Here is a 16,801-nt window from a genome sequence, read left to right as displayed (position 1 = left end):
AGAGGAAGGAGGAGACTGAGTTGACATTCTTTTGTATATGAGAAACAGAGTAGAAGTACAATTTTTTTGTATAAAACAGTAAGTTGATTATGTATTTGTATGCCTGCAGAAGACAGATGTATATTCATATTTGAGGAGAAAAATAATTGTCTATGTGACAAACTACCCAGTTTCTGCCAGTTTATTATGACAATTACAGCTTTGTAATATAATTTGGGATTTAGTTTGTTAAGCTGTCTTCCTTCACATTTTTCAATTGATTCCCTTGATATACTTGGCCTTTTGTTTATCCAAATGAATTTTGTCATTAATTTTTCTCGCTCTACAAAGTAATTCTTCAGTAATTTTATTGGTATGGTACTAAATAAGTAAATTAATTTCTGTAGAATTGTCCTTTTTATTATAATGGCTTGGGCTACACATGAGCAATTAATATTTCTCTGATTCTTTAGATCCGACTTAATTTTGTGGAGTGTTTTATAATTATGTTCACCTAATTCCCAGATATAACTTGTTAGGCTCTCAAGCATTTTACACTGTCTGCAGTAAACTTTAAATTAAATTCCTCTATCTCTGTCTGCTAGATTTTATTGGTAATGTATAGAAATATTCATGATTTGAAAGGGTTCATTTTATGTACAACCACTTTGTTATATGTGTTAATTGTTTTGTGGAGGAACAGGAATAGTGAGATAACTGACTAACATGAAATGTTTAAACCATTCAGGGTGGCTCTCTTAGTTGAGTAGAACCATAATCTTTGTGGAGGAACACTGTTTTTTTTAATGGAACAAAGAATGGGTCCTCCCTACAGGAGAGGTGAGTGGATGGAGCAAGAGTTGATGACCAAATCCTGATGCTGAGTCTTGAAGCTGATATGATACAAAAACCCCTTTTATTCCCTTTCAGGATTAGAGATTTCTGCATAATAGAATGGGAGGGCAAGACTATTTCTCAGAATACAATGTATAACAGGGTACCAAAGTACATCCTACTTGCATTGCAAACAGTAAAGGGATAATATATACATATATATGTACATATATATATATATATATATATATATATATATATATATATATAAACAAAATGGAATGATTCTCAATGTGGAGTAACTTTGGATACATAGTTTCAACTAGGATTTTTTAATGACCCTTCTAGGGTTCTGTAAATGTACATTATATCATCTGTAAAAAAAATTATTGTTTTGTTTCTTCTTTTCCTAATATTATTACTTCAATTTTTTTTTCTATCTCACTGCAAGAGATAGCATTTCTAGCTTGATACTGAAAAATAATTATGATAATGAAAATATCTTGAATTCACCTTGGATCTTTTAGGAAATATTTCTAGTTTATTCCCATTATAGATCATGCTAAATATTAGCTTTGAATGCTACTTATCAATTTAAGAAAAGACCCATTTATCCCTGAGATTTTTAGTGTTTTAAAGAGGAACGAGTATTTTATTTTGTGAACATTGCTTTTTCTTTATCTATTGATAAAATCATACAATTCTTATTGTTTCCATAATTGATATATTCAATTATGGTTATGTTCTTTCCTAATAGTGAACCAGCATTGCATTCCTGGTATAAATCCGGTATAGGGAAAAAACACATTAGTTTAGTGATATATATTTGTTCTCCTTATGGTGCTTTATTTAAAATGTTTGTACCAATATTCATTCATTAACAAAATTGTTTTGTAATTTTCTTCTTTTCTTTTTGCTCACTCTGATTTAATGTCAAAGTCTTATTTGCAATATTGAAGAAATTAAGTAGGACTGCTTTAGCTATTTTTCTTTTTTATTTCCATTATGTTATTTATTTATTTATTTCCTTCCATATGGACATGTATATTTTTAAGTTGTAAAATATCCTTCCACTCTTCTTTCCCACTCCCTTCCCCAGAGTGATGAACAGGCTGGCATTCTACACATATATTTTTGAGAAACATATTTATAGTTTATTTATTTTCCATATGAGGAATTAGGATTAAGGGAAAGGGATATATAAGAGATAATTTTTACAAAGAGTTCACCAGATTCTGAAGAATTGTTTTTTTGTATATGTGTTTTGTTTTGTTTTTCTTCTTCTAGATAGGGATAACATTGTCCATAGCCAGTCTAATACAGTTGTCCTAACTATCTGAACTGCTGAGCAGAGGTGCTCCCATCAAGGTTGTTAAACTCATAATATTGTTAATGTGTACATTACTCTTTTGGTTCTACTACCTTCACTCAGTATCAGATCCCACTGGCCATTCCATGCTTCTCTAGAATCTTAACATTTTATGGTTTCTTAGAGAAAAAGAGTGTTCCATAGTATTCGTGTACTATACTGTGTTTAGTCATTCCCAAGATGATGGGCATCCCCTCAATTTCCAATTCTTTGCCACTACAATAAAGAGCTGCTATGAATATTTTGGAACAAGTTGGACTTTTGCCTTTTTTATATCTTCTGGATATAGACCTTGGGGTGAATTTTAGGTGAATTATATTTGCTGAGTCACTTTTATTGCTCTTTGGACATAATTCCATATTAGACCCCTTCAATTTCCAATTTTTTGCCACTACAAAAAAAGAGTTGCTATGAATATTTTGGAATGTGTAGGACTAGTCATTTTTTTAAAATTTCTTCTGGATATATACCTAGAATTAGAATTACTGGGGTCAAAGGATATGAACAGTTTTATTGCTCTTTGGACATAGTTACATATTGCTCTCCAGAAAGATTGAATCCATTCACAACTCCACCAGCAATGCATCAATGTCCCAATCCTCCCACAAGCTCTTCAACATTGATAATCTTTCCTTTTTCTCATCTTGATCAATCTATTAGGTGTGAAGTGATACCTCATTCTTTTTTAAATTTGCATTTCTCTAATCACTAATGATATAGAACATTTTTTCATATGATTTTATACATAAATATATATATATATATATAGAGAGAGAGAGAGAGAGCGCTTTAATTTTTTCATTTGAAAACTATCTATTCATATTCTTTGACCATTTATCCATTGCAGAATGATTTATTACCTTTTAAATTTGATGCAATTCTCTATATATTTTAGAAAAGAGACCTTTATCAAAATTCCTAGTTGTGACATTTCCCAGCTTTCTGCTTTCCATATAATTCTGGCAGCATTGATTTTGTTAGTGCCAAAACTTTTTTTTAATTTTATATTGTCAAAATCAATCATTTTACAGTTTATAATGTGCTCTAGTTATTATTTGGTCATAAATTAACCCCCCTTTCCATAGATCTGACAGATGTGGTGTTTCTTGGTCTATTAATTTATATGTGGTGCTGTTCTTTATGTTTAAATCTTGTACCCATTTTGACACTATTTTGGTATAGATGTGGAACTATGTCTAGTTTTTGCCATGCTATTTTCCAGTTTTCCCAGCAATTTTGTCAAACAGTGAGTTCTTTGGGTTTGTCAAATAGAAGATTGGTATAGTTATTTAATATGGTTTCTTTTGAACCTATCTTAACTTACTGATTTATTATTCTATTTCTTATCCAGTACCAGGAACATTGATAACTGTCAAATTGTAGTATATTTGGATATCTGGTAGAGTTAGATCATTTAATTATATTTTTTGTCATCAGTTCCCTTGCCATTGTTGCTCTTTTGTTGTTCCAGATTAATTTTGTGACTATTTTTTCCTAGCTCAGTAAAGTAGTTATTTGGTAAGTTTGTTTGGTATGGGACTAAATAACTAATTGATTTTGGGTAGAGTGTTATTTTTATTATATTAGCTCAACCTAACCAAGAGCATTTGACATTTTCCCAAATATTATTTGAGTGAGAAGTGTTTTATTATTTTGTTCATACAGTTTCTGGGTTTGTCTTGGGAGGTAGATTCCCAAGTATTCAATGTTGCCTAGTTACTTTAAATGGAATTTCTCTTTCTATCTCTTGCTGTTTGGCTTTGTTGTTCATAAATAGAAATAATGATGATTTGTGTCATTTATTTTATATTGTCCTACTTTCCTAAATTTGTTAATTTTTTCAAGGAGTTTTTTAGATGATTTACTCGGGTTCTCTAAGTATACCACCATATCATCTGCAAAGAAAGAAAGTTTTGCTTCCTCATTGCGAATTCTGGTTCCTTCAATTTTTTTCCTTCTCTTATTACTACAGCAAAAATTACTAATACTATAGTCAATAGTAATGGCGATAATGGGTACCCTTGTTTCACCCCTGATTTTATTGGAAATGCTCTGAATTTATTCCCATTATATATAAGATTTGTTGACAGTTTTAGATCGATACTATTTATTACTTTGAAGAAAATTCAATTTATTGTAAATTTTCTAGCATTTTTAATAGGAATGGATGTTATATTTTATCTTAGGCTTTTCTAGTGTCTATTGAGATAATCATATGATATCTCTTGTTTTTCTATTGATTGTATTTAATTATGTTGAGGGTTTTCCTCATGTTGAATCATCCCTGCATACCTGGTAAAAAATCCTACCTGATTGAGATGTGTTATCCTAGTAATACCTTCCTGTATTCTAATCACTAATATTTTATTTAAGATTTTTGCATCAAAATTAATTAGTGAGTTTGATCTATAATTTTCTTTGTTGTTTGAGTTCTTTCTGGTTTAGGTATCAGCATCATGTTGGTGTCATAAAAGCAGTATGGGAGAACTCTTTCCTCTCCTGTTTTTTTTAATAGTTTATGTAGAATAAAAATTAATAGTTCCTTAAATGTTTGGTAGAATTCATCTGTAGATCTATCTATAACTGGAAACTATTTCTTAGGGAGTTTATTGATGATTTCTTCAATTTCTTTTTGTGAAATGGAGTTATTTAAGTAATTGCTTTCCTCTTTTTTAATCTAGGTAGTTTTTATTTTTGTAAATATTCATCCATTTCACTCAGGTTATTCAATTTATTTACATAAAGTTTGGGAAAGTAGCTCTGAATTAAATCTTTAATTTCCTCCTCACTGGTGGTTAGATGCACTTTTTTTTAAAAAAAAGAAAGATTTCATTTTGAATTTTAAAATTTTCCCTCTAATCTTGCTTCCCTTGCCCCACCCCCAACAAAAGGCAGTTTGTTAGTCTTTACATTGCATCCACAGTATATAATAATCTAAATTGAAGGTAATGAGAGAAAAATTATATGCTTAAGGAAGAAAACTAAAGTATAAGAGATAGCAAGATTACATAATAAGAGAACATTTTTTTTAAATGAAGGTAATAGTCTTTGGTCTTTCTTAAAACTCCACAATAATTTCTCTGGATACAGATGGTATTATTCATTGTAGACACCCCAAAATTGTACTTGATTGTTGCACTGAAAGAATGGGTAAGTCATTTAATATTGATCATCACTCTCATATTGCTGTTAGGATGTATAATGTTCTTTTATTTTTGCTCATCTCACTGAGCATCAGTTCATGAAATAAATCCAGGCTTGCCTCAATTCCCATGCCTTCTCTTTTCTATAAGAACAATAGTTTTCCATCACATACATATGGCACAGTCTATTAAGCCATTTCCAAATTAATGGACATTCACTCAATTTCCAATTCTTTGCCATCACAAACTTGGATGCTATGAATATTTTTGTATAAGTGATATTTTTAACCTTTTTCATAATCTCTTCAGGGTATAGACCCAGTAGTGGTATTGCTGGATCAAAAGGTATGCATATTTTTGTTGCCCAATGTGAATAATTCTAAATTGCTCTCCAGAAAGATTGGATGAGTTCACAGCTCCACCAACAAAGAATTAGTGTCTCAGATTTCCCACATCCCTTCCTACATTGATCATTGTCCTTTCTAGTTATATTGGCCAGTCTGAGAGGTGTGAGGTGGTATCTCAGAAATACTTTAATTTATATTTATCTAATAAGTAGTGATTTAGAGCAATTGTTCATATAACTATGGATCACTTTCATTTCCTCATCTGTAAATTGCATTTCCATATCCTTTGACCAATTCTCAATTGTAGAATGGCTTGGTTTATTTTTAAATTTAACTCAGTCCTCTGTATATTTTAGAAAGGAATCCTTTTGTCAGAAATACTAGTTGTAAAAATTGTTTCCCAATTTATTGCATTATTTTTATCATGGTTATAGTGGTTTTGTCTGTGCAAAAGCTTTATAATTTGATGTAATCAAAATTTTCTAGTTTCTCTTAATAATGTTCTCTATCTCTTCCCTCATTATAAACTACTTGCCTTTCCATAGATCTAATAAGTAAACTATTCCTGGATCTCCTAGTCTATTTATAATATTTTTTATGTCTAAATCCTGCATCCATTTTGATATTATCTTGGAATAAGCTATGAGGCATTAGTCTAATTTACGTTTCTTCCATACTAACTTCCAATTTTTCCAACAATTTGCATTAAAGAGAGAGTCTATTTTATCCCAATAGTTGGACCTTTTGTGTTTAATCAAACAGTAGATTACTATAATCATTTCCTGCTATTGCACAAGGTCTATTCTGATCCACCACTGTATTTCTTAGCCAATACCAGATAGGTTTGATAATGGGTGCTTTACAATAAAATTTTAGATCTGGTAGGGCTAGGACACTATCTTTTGCACTTTTTTTAAATACCTGGAAATTCTTGACTTTTTATTTCTCCACATAAATTTTCTTATATTTTTTTCTAACTTATTAAAGGATTTTTTTTTTGAAATTTTGATTGGTAGGGCAAAAAACATGCAATTTAATTTTGGTAGAATTATGGTTTTTATTATATTAGCTCAACCTATCCATAAGCTATTGATATTTTCCCAGTTATTTAAATCTGATTCTGTTTGTGAGAAGTTTATTATAATTGTTTTCAAAAAGTTTCTCAGTCTGCCTTGTCAGGTAGAATCCCAGGTATTTTATATTATCTAAGGTTAATTTGAATGGGATTTCTCTTTCTAATTAATTCTTTCTGCTGTAATTTGCTAGTCATATATAGAAATGTTGAGGATTTATGAGGGTTTATTTTATATGCTCCAAGTATTGCTAAAGGTGTTAATTATTTCTAGTAGTTTTTTCTAGAGTTTTTTTCACTTCCTCTCAAATTCTAATTCCTTCCATTTCTTTTTCTTCTGTTACTGGTGAAGCTAACATTTATAATAAAAAAAATTGAATAGTAGTGATGGTAATGGGCATCCTTGTTTCACCCCTGATCTTATTGGGAATGCCTCTAGCCTATCCTCATTGCATATAATACTTGTTGATGGTTTCAGATAGATACTGCTAACTATTCTAAGGAACAATCTATTTATTCCAATGCTCTCCAGTGTTTTGAATAGAAATAGTTGCTGTATTTTGTCAAAAGCTTTTTCAGCATCTATTGATATCATCATAGGATTTCTGATGTTTGTTATTAATAAAATTAATTATACTAACAGTTTTCCTAATATTGAACTAAGCGTGAAATCCTGGGATAAATCTTCCTTGGTCAAAATGCATTATACTAGTGATAAATTGCAATCATTTTGCTAAGATTTTATTTAGGATTTTTGCAACTGTGTTCCTGAGGGAGTTAAGTCTACAGCTTTCTTTCTCGGTTTTAATTCTTCCTGGTTTAGGTATCAGCACCACATTTGTGTCATAGAAAGAGTAAGGCAGAGTTCCATCTTCACCTATTTTTTTCCAAAGAATTTATATATGATTCGAAACTCTTGTTCCTTAACTATTTGATAGAATTCACTGGTGAATCCATCTGGCCATGGATATTATTTCTTAGAGAGTTCAATAATGGCTTGTTGAATTTCCTTTTCTGAGATAGGGTTATTTAGCTATTTAATGTCCACTTCATTTAATCTGGGCAACTTATATTTTTTGTAATTATTCATTTATTTCATTTACATTATCAAATTTATTGGCATAGAGTTGGGCAAAATACTTCCAAATTATTACTTTATCTTCCTCCTCATTGATGGTGACTTCACCTTTTTAATTTTTGATACTAGCAATGTAGTTTTCTTCTTTCTTTTTTAAATCAAATTAACCAGAGTTTTATCTTTTTTATTATTGTGTTCATAAAACCAACTCTTGGTTTTTAGATTTAGGTTTAGTTCAATAACTCTCTTGCTTTTGATTTTATTAATTTCTCCTTTAATTTTTATAATTTCTAATTTGGTATTTAACTAGGGGTTTTAATTTGTTCCTTCTCTAATATTTTTAGTTTAATATTTAGTTCATTGATTTCCTCTTTCTCTTCTTTATTCAAGTAAGCAATTAAAGATATAATATTTCCATTGTCAGTCACCTAGAGTGTATCCCATGAGTTTTGGTATGTTCTTTAATTGCTGCCATTATCTAGGATGAAATATTTCTTTCTTTAATTTGTTGTTTGATCCACTCATTCTTTAAAATGAAATTATTTAGTTTCCAATTTGTTTGGGGTCTACATCTCCCTGGTCCAATATCACATGTGATTTTTATTGCATTATGATCTGAGACAGATGTATTCACTATTTATTTCTGCTTCTCTGCAATTGATTATTAGGTTTTATGCCCTAGTACATGGTCAATTTTTATCTAAGTGCTTTGTTCTTCTGAAAAGAAAGTACATTCCTCTTTCCCCATTCAATTTCCTCCATAGGTCTATCATGTCTAGGTTTTCTAGTGGTCTATTTACCTACTTCTTGTTTATTTTATGGTTAGATTATTCTAAATCTGAGAGCAGGAGGTTGAGGTCTCCCATTAGAAGAGTTTTACTGTAACTTCTTCAATATATCCTCTAAAAATTTAGTGTTAAAATTACTTTATATTCTATGGTACCCTTTAGAAGGATATAGTTTCCTTTGTTATCTCTTTTAACAATATCTATTTTTGCAGCTGATTTGTCTGAGATAAAGACTGCTAATCCTGCTTTTTTCATTTCAACTGAAGCAAAATATATATTTGCTCCAATCTTTTACCTTTACTCTGTAAGGGACTGTTACATGTGGGACTACCATAAACTTTTATCATCTGGTCTCTTCCAGCACCAGAACATTGTTTTACTGGTTGATTGTAGAGTGCCATGGGAGTAGGAATAGACCATGGACTGGGGAAGGCATTTCAGCACTTGTATTTGGTTTAATAAATGGAGAACTTGGAGAAATTTCTATTCTTGTCTCCCACGTCTTCAACATTCACCTGGGAAAATATAAGCCAGCTGGTAGGAACATAACAAATGGACCCCAAACAGGGACATGAAGGCAGAGCTATCTGATTGGAGTCCAGGATAAGGACCAAGCAGAATTCCAGGTGTCATCCAGGACCGAAAGACTTCGGAGAGGTAACAAGGTAATTGTTACCATGAGTTCAAAATTAGGGATAAAAGGACAAGGGTGCTGGGTAACCCTTAAAAAGATTACAGATATTTTGAAAGGAGTAGACATGATCATTTTTTCAAGGGGTCTCATCAAATTTTGGAAGGAAAACCTACTCTGCGTGTATAAGGCAAGGTACTTTGATTTTTGCCATTCAAGCCCTTGTTGTGTATAGTGTTTCTCTCAGTGAGACTCATCCCATCTTTGAAAGGTGAATATTTTCTCTTCACAGACCCAGTGACGCAAGTCCTTTCTAAATTTGCCATTGATTTTTCCTCAGCAACTTCTGAGAAACTCAGAGAGAGGACTCTAAGTAACATGAATCCTCCTACTGAGCTAGTGAGAAAATCTTGGACTTTCCAAGTCTGAACACCATATATATGAGTCTGGAGAACAAAAGTCAAATCGTGACTGAGATATTGAAATTGAAGAGCATGGAACTTGTAAAGGGAGAAGGAAAGGCTCTAAAATGGTAGTATCTTTGCAAGCTCCTTCCCCTGGTACCACATAAAGTGCCTTTGATAAGGAACGCAAACTCAACACCCATTTTGTTTAGGAAGAAACTCAGAAGACCAACAGAAATTGTTAAAATTTCAACTGGAAGTGATTCTGTGGGGTCACACAGGATGATATCAATCCAAAATGTATCCCTTTGGGTTTATGAAGAAAGGAGTATGGACAGAAGGAAAATCTTGGGTGGAATTATTTTTCTCTCTTACTCTTTCAAATCCTCTCTCTCATTCTCTGCTGCCCCCAATGTCTGTAGAGGGAGGGGAGGAGGAAGAAGGGAAATCTTCCTTTTGGGAACTTGGAAGCTCAAACCTGTGTCTTAGGTGGAGTACATGTTTCAATGCAGGAAGGGTAGGACCCCCAAAAAAACTTATTTTAGAAATCAAGGACGCCTAGTCCTTTTACCTGTTTTCAGGAGGAGTAGGGTTGGGTAATGACCATGTTTTTCTTTGGCTATTGAGTGGGAAGCTTCGTATTCAATTAGTCAAGGATAAAAAGGGGAAGAATAATTTTTTTCTGGCACTGGGAAATTCAGATTTCATCTTTTGAATGAAATCTGTGCTTATGGCTAATTTTTTGGTGTGTTATGTGTGTATATGTATATAAATATCAATAGGACATTTTCACATATATCTATTAGTCTGGAAAGGTGGGAAATGTTCCTATATTCTGAGATCTGGTACAGGCCAGGGTATCAATCTCAGCTTGGTAAATGTGTCAAGAGAGTTGTTTCTATTGTGTGTGTGTGTGTGTGTGTGTGTGTGTGTGTGTGTGTGTGTGTGTGTGTAATTCAGAAGGAAATTCTATTGGGATAAATTATATTTCTAGGAATGTGGGAATATTGAGTCATATAATTTAATGATTTCTTTTGGTAAACATATCTATACTATCTGATCAGCTTTTTATCAATCAATGTATATTAATCAAGCAATTTATAGGCCAGATCCTGTGTAGCATGAAGAACATTTCTTTTTTTTTTACTATTTTTTTATTCTAAAGATTTTTATTTATTTATTTATTTTCCCCCTAATTTTCCCCTAATTTTGCTTCCCTACTTCCACCCTACAAAGAAGGCAATTTGCCAGTCTTTACATTGTTTCCATGGTATACATTGATCTAAATTGAGTGTGATTAGAGAGAAATCATATCCTTAAGGAAGAAAAATAAAGTATAAGAGATAGCAAAATTACATAAAAAGAGAATTTTTTTTTAAATTAAGGTAATAGTTTTTGGTCTTTGTTCAAACTCCACAATTCTTTCTCTGTATATAGATGCTATTCTCCATCGCAGATAGCCCCAAATTGTTCCTAATTGTTACACTGAAAGAATGAGCAAGTTCATCAAATTTGTTGAAATTAAGTGATTTAGAACAATTTTTCATATGACTATGGATCGCTTTGATTTTCTCATCTGTAAATTGCCTTTGCATAGCTTTTGACCATTTGTTGTTTTGTTAATTTGACTCAGGTCTCTGTATATTTTAGAAATGAATCCTTTGTATAAATACTTGTAAAGATTGTTTCCCAATTTACTACATTTCTTTTGATCTTTGTTATAGTAGTTTTTTTCTGTGCAATAGCCTTTTAATTTAATGTAATCCAAATCATCTACTTTTTATGAGTAATATTCTCTATCTCATCTGTGATCATAAACTGCTTGACTTTCTGTAGATCTAGCAGGTAAACTACTCCTTTATCTTCTAGTTGGATTATAATATTGTTTTTTTTATTTCTAAATTGTGTATCCATTTGGATCCTATTGTGGTAGAGGGTGTGAGGTGTTGGTCTAATCTAAGTTTCTTCCATAATAACTTCCAATTTTCCCAACAGATTTTATCAAGGACAGAGTTATTTTTTTTTATCAAATAACAGATTACTGTATTCAATTTCTGCTATTGTACCTTGTCTATTCCACTGGTCCACTTATTTCTTAACTTCACAGAGGTTTTAATTCTCTCTGAATTAGTGTGTTTTCCTTCCAAGAAATTTTCTAGGGACACTCCTTTCTCTGACCTTTCTTCATTATCCTAAGACCTTGTGTTGGGGAGGGGCTGGTTCATAGAGGATTGATGTTTGGATCCTTAGAGCTCTACTCACTGAGTGTAATATCTCCAGCTGGACAGTAGGGGTGCTAGTTTCTTTCTCTGGAGTACCTGTGACCTTGATTGTTGCCCTCTCCCTTGCCTTAGTAATCCTAAAGCTATCTGATCTGTTTTGATGTTAAATTGATATAATTCTCAAACAGCTACTTAACATTATATATTCTCAGTCTCATCTATCATCACACATTTATGGTAGGGAAATATCACAAATCTTGATCCCCTCCTGGGATAAATCTGTGGATTTGTGCATAATATAAGGAAGGAAATGCTACTTTTTGAAGTTTAAAAAATCATGTTAATTGACTTGTAATTTAGCTGATTTTACTGTTGTTGAATTGACATTTGTTTATACTATTTTTGAACTTTTGTTTAAAACCAATAATTCTTATGTTGTCTCTCCTCAATCTATTCTTGAGATTAGCTGATGAGGTATTTAGCATTTTCTTCTATTTTTTTCAAATTTTTGGTTTTTTAACACATTTTTGTTGTCTCATGAAGTCATTAGTTTTCACAGAATTCATTCCTTTTTGTTAGAGGAGAATTTTCTTCATTTACCTTTTTCAACTCTTTTCCCAAATGGTCAATTCTATTTTGAAAGAGTTTTCCATTTGACCATATGAGGTCTTGAGAAAAATATTTTCTCTTTGCATTTGTCCAATTGTGTTTTCCAAGGATTTGTTTTCTTGTTGCAAGGTTGTATAAGAAATTTAAATTCTTATATGAGTAAGTTCACTCAAGCCTGTATGAGAATGTGTCCTCCCCCCGCTGAACCATGCCCTATGTGATTTGACCGTGTTCTTAGAGTCCCAGGAACTAGCCATTCCTTAGAACATAAACAGTACTGAAAAGAACTGGCTATTCTCACAGTACTGACCTTAATTATGTTGTGTTTTGCAGCCCCATATGACATCTTCCTAACATCACAACATTTACTGACTTCCTACATTCATGATAAGAACTGTGGGATCCTTTTCAATTGAATTTGGCAATAAACCTTTGTTCTCCCCTAATAAATATCCTAAGACTCCAATCATTCATTATTAAGATGAAGATGAATAAGAAGAAGGAGAAGAAGCAGAAGAAAGGGAATCCCAACCATGGAGAAGACATTCTGCCTTTGACTCTCCCACTCGGGACTCATGGCTGTCAAACCAGAATTATCCAGCCAAACTGATTAAGTGTTGGTGCTCCCCCAAATTGGGGATGTTTTCTTTATCTTTCTCTTCTACTTTTGTTGTAGTATTAATAATCCTTTCTCATATACATATATATATTATTTTCTATATAAAATATTATTGTAAGCAATTTAGTCCTTGCATTATTAAAATACTTTCATTTTCAACTTTGTGAAAGCCACATTTACAGGAATGAATTCAAACCTCATTAAAATCACAATACATTAAATTGGCATCTGGAACAGGATTTGTTTTGTAAATTCCTCTATTTAAGAAAACAGCAGAGATCCCCATCTCTTTTGAAGTATCTGGATGGGAGGACCCTCCCTTTTCTACTTTAACAAAGGTCTGGGCTCAAAACACTGGCTGGTATGAAGATTGGGGAAGTGGAGTTAGGGTTGGAAAGCCTTCCCAACTTCCTGAGTGCTTAAGTAAAATTACCATAGAAAAGGGAAAAGAGAGGAATGGTATTTGCAGAAGGGGCTGGGCTTTTTTAACAGAGTATCTGAAGTTGTGTCAAGCTTTGGATAAGAAAGTGGGAGATAAAGGAAGTTTCTACCTTGAATGTGGAGCCTACTGCTCCGCCCCCTTCCCCCCCTTTTCCCTCCTTGTATCCTTCATTAGAACATTTTAAAGGAGAGTAGTAGATAGGGACCAAACCCCAGTAAGGGAGATCAGACAGAGGAACTATCAGTCTCTCAAAAGATTAATTAATTATTAATTAGAAATTAGAAAAATGGATATACAACTGTTACTAAAGTTTGTTTGTTTCTTTGTTTTGTTTTGTTTTGTTTTGTTTTTAAATCAGGGCGAGACCTCTTTGATGGATGGCAATCCTAGTATATTTAGAAATGGAATGTCTGTTAAAATTACAGGCTTGGGAGGAAAAAGAAATTTAGGTAAAACAAGTTAAAATAATGATGAAGGTAGGTCAATTAACCAAAACAGGAGTATTCAGTGATGATTGTTCCCTTTCCCCCAGAGTATATATTAGTACATTTTAAGGGGGATGACTCTCAATTTTCCTGATGAGAAATTGTTCTTGCAACAGTATAAAGACCATTACAATCTGTAAAATTTTAAGTATACAATGGAATTAGGGACATTGAAAAATCTTGCCCAAGAACTTGTAAATAGAACTATGTCTATTTAGGTGCAAAAGTAAGGTTTTAAATAAATCATTGGATCTGGTCATGAACAGTATGTGTTAAAATAAAGTATGTGTTAAAATAAAAGAAGAAGAAAAGAAGGGTGAATAAAGTCTGAAATATGCTTAAGTAGTATGTTAAGAGAAAATGCAAGATGTGCAGTCTGAATACTGGATTTAAGGACTTGTGAAGAGAATAGTGAAAAGGGGTGCAAAGAAAATGAAGACGCATAGAGAAGGTTAGGTTCTTTTTAATTTATGGAAGCTAAAGCATGTAGAATGAAGGTATGAGCAAGTTTGACTTTGTATAAATAAGATATTGGTTTTGGAAGTTTTGAGAATTGATTTAAAATCAATGTAAAGTAGGAAAGAACATAGAGAGCTATGAATCAACTAATAAGTTATGGAATTTCTTCTGGGATTGGCAACCCAGATTTGTGCTAAATTGAGATATATTCTTAAAAATGATTGGAGCAATTTAAAAAAAAATTAATATTGGACTGCTACCTGTGGGAGAGAACTATACTCCTTTTGAACAATTGCTAGCTGCATATTGGACATTAGTAGAAACTGAACAGTTCCCTTTAAATCATGAAGTTCTGTTAAGGCCCCAAATAACCATTATGAGCCGGATAAATGGAGACTCTGATCTCTCATAAAATAGGACATGCACAGAAGTCGAGTATAATTAAATGGAAATGGTACATACAGTACAGAACTAAACCAGGAGAATCTGGCTTCTCTCCCCTGCCTGAGAAAGTATCTGAATTAACCTCAGTGCAGTCTCCACTGACCACTCACCCCGCAGAAGGCCGTTTCACCAGTCAAATGGAATCAAGGATATGATGCCTTGAGTCCTGAATAAAAGAAAAACACTTGGTTTACTGGATGGCTATGCTAGATATTAAGGACAAATTAGGTATTGGGAGGCTGTAACAAATAATATTTTAGAAAGAACAGGAAAGCAGTCAGTGGAGAAAACTGATGGCTGTTTGTCAAGTATTGAAACAAGAGAAGGGGAGACAATGTCATATTGATTTTTTACAGACACCTGGTTAGTGGCAAATGGCCTAACCACTTAGATGACCATGTGGCATGCAAAAATTGGGATTTTTATGGGAAACAAGTTTAGGATTCTGAAATGTGGAAAGATAAATGTATTTGGGTCCAGTATACTAATGTGTCTGTGTTTCATGTAGATGCCCATAAGAAGACTGATTCGGTGGAATGTGAGTACAATACTCTAGCCAATGAACTTTCAAAAGTAGGACAATCCCTGCAAATGATGCCCCTGGAGAATAGGGGTGATTTGATGCTAGGAAAATGGATTCACATCACCACAGACCATCTTGGCACTCTTGCATCTTATAGGTGGGCATTGGCTAGAGGAATTAATATTCCTAGAACTGTAACTGGAGAATTGGCTAGAGGCACTTTGCCTGCCCAACTTTGGCAGATTGATTATATAGCCCCATTACCTCTAAATCAAGGGTGCCAATATGCTTGTACTTGTGTAGACAATTATTCAGGAATATTAATTGCTTGCCTATATAGACAAGCAACTCAACAGAATACTTGTAGGACTTTAGATATCATCTCCTTATACTATGCAACCCCTATACAAATCCAGAGTGACAATGGAACTCATTTTAAAGGAAAAGGAAATTGATGCTTACTGTCAATATAATAATATTGAATGGATATATCACATCCCTTACTATCCACAGGCGGCAGGCCTCATTGAAAGGATGAATGGCCTGTTAAAAGAAAAGTTGAGGAAATTAGGAAACAATAAATTAAAGAAATGGAAGGAAAATTTATTTGAAGGTTTGAGACAGTTAAATAATAGACTGTTGGCTGATGGAGAAGGTACTCCATTGTCCAGCATGATGATTCCTCACTTATAAATAAGGAGACTGTCAAATATTCCCACCATACAATGGTGGAAACTTCATGATAATGCTAGGGAACCTTGGAGGACCACCCTTGGGTCCTCAGGCTATGATTTATATGTAATATATTATGTGGAAATAAAACCTCAAGGCCAATTGTTATGTAATACCGGTATTGGCGTCAAACTACCTACTGGATATTATGGTCAGCTATTCTCTAGATCCAGCTTGTCCAATAAGGCACAGGTACATGTTTGTACTGGGAGGAGTAATAAATAATTGTAGAGGAGAAATTAAAGTTTGTTTGCATAATTCCCATGTGTCTGAAACCTACTCCTGTAAGATTGGGGAGAGGATATGTCAGATGGTTATATTACCATACCTCATTGGACAATGGACAGAAAAAAAACAATCCCCTAATAAGACTACTAGAGGGGATCAAGGATTTGGTAGCTTAGATGAAATGCAATGGGTACCTGAGAAGATAATCCCAGGAAACAAAGTATGGATAAAAAGACACCCTACAGATACTCCTAGGCCAGCTGAATTAATAGCCCAAGGGAATAATAATACAGCCATTATTTCTTATTGAGGAGATGACATTTGGCATCATGTTCCACTAACCCAAATGTTTATTCGCAATTAAGTGTTTTATTGGCTTCTGGTTTTATGCTG

This window comes from Macrotis lagotis, chromosome 3 (genome assembly GCF_037893015.1).
Source record: "Macrotis lagotis isolate mMagLag1 chromosome 3, bilby.v1.9.chrom.fasta, whole genome shotgun sequence".
NCBI classification, from domain to species: domain Eukaryota; kingdom Metazoa; phylum Chordata; class Mammalia; order Peramelemorphia; family Peramelidae; genus Macrotis; species Macrotis lagotis.
The sequence above is the reverse complement of the archived record's forward strand: the minus strand, read 5'-3'. Positions refer to the sequence as shown.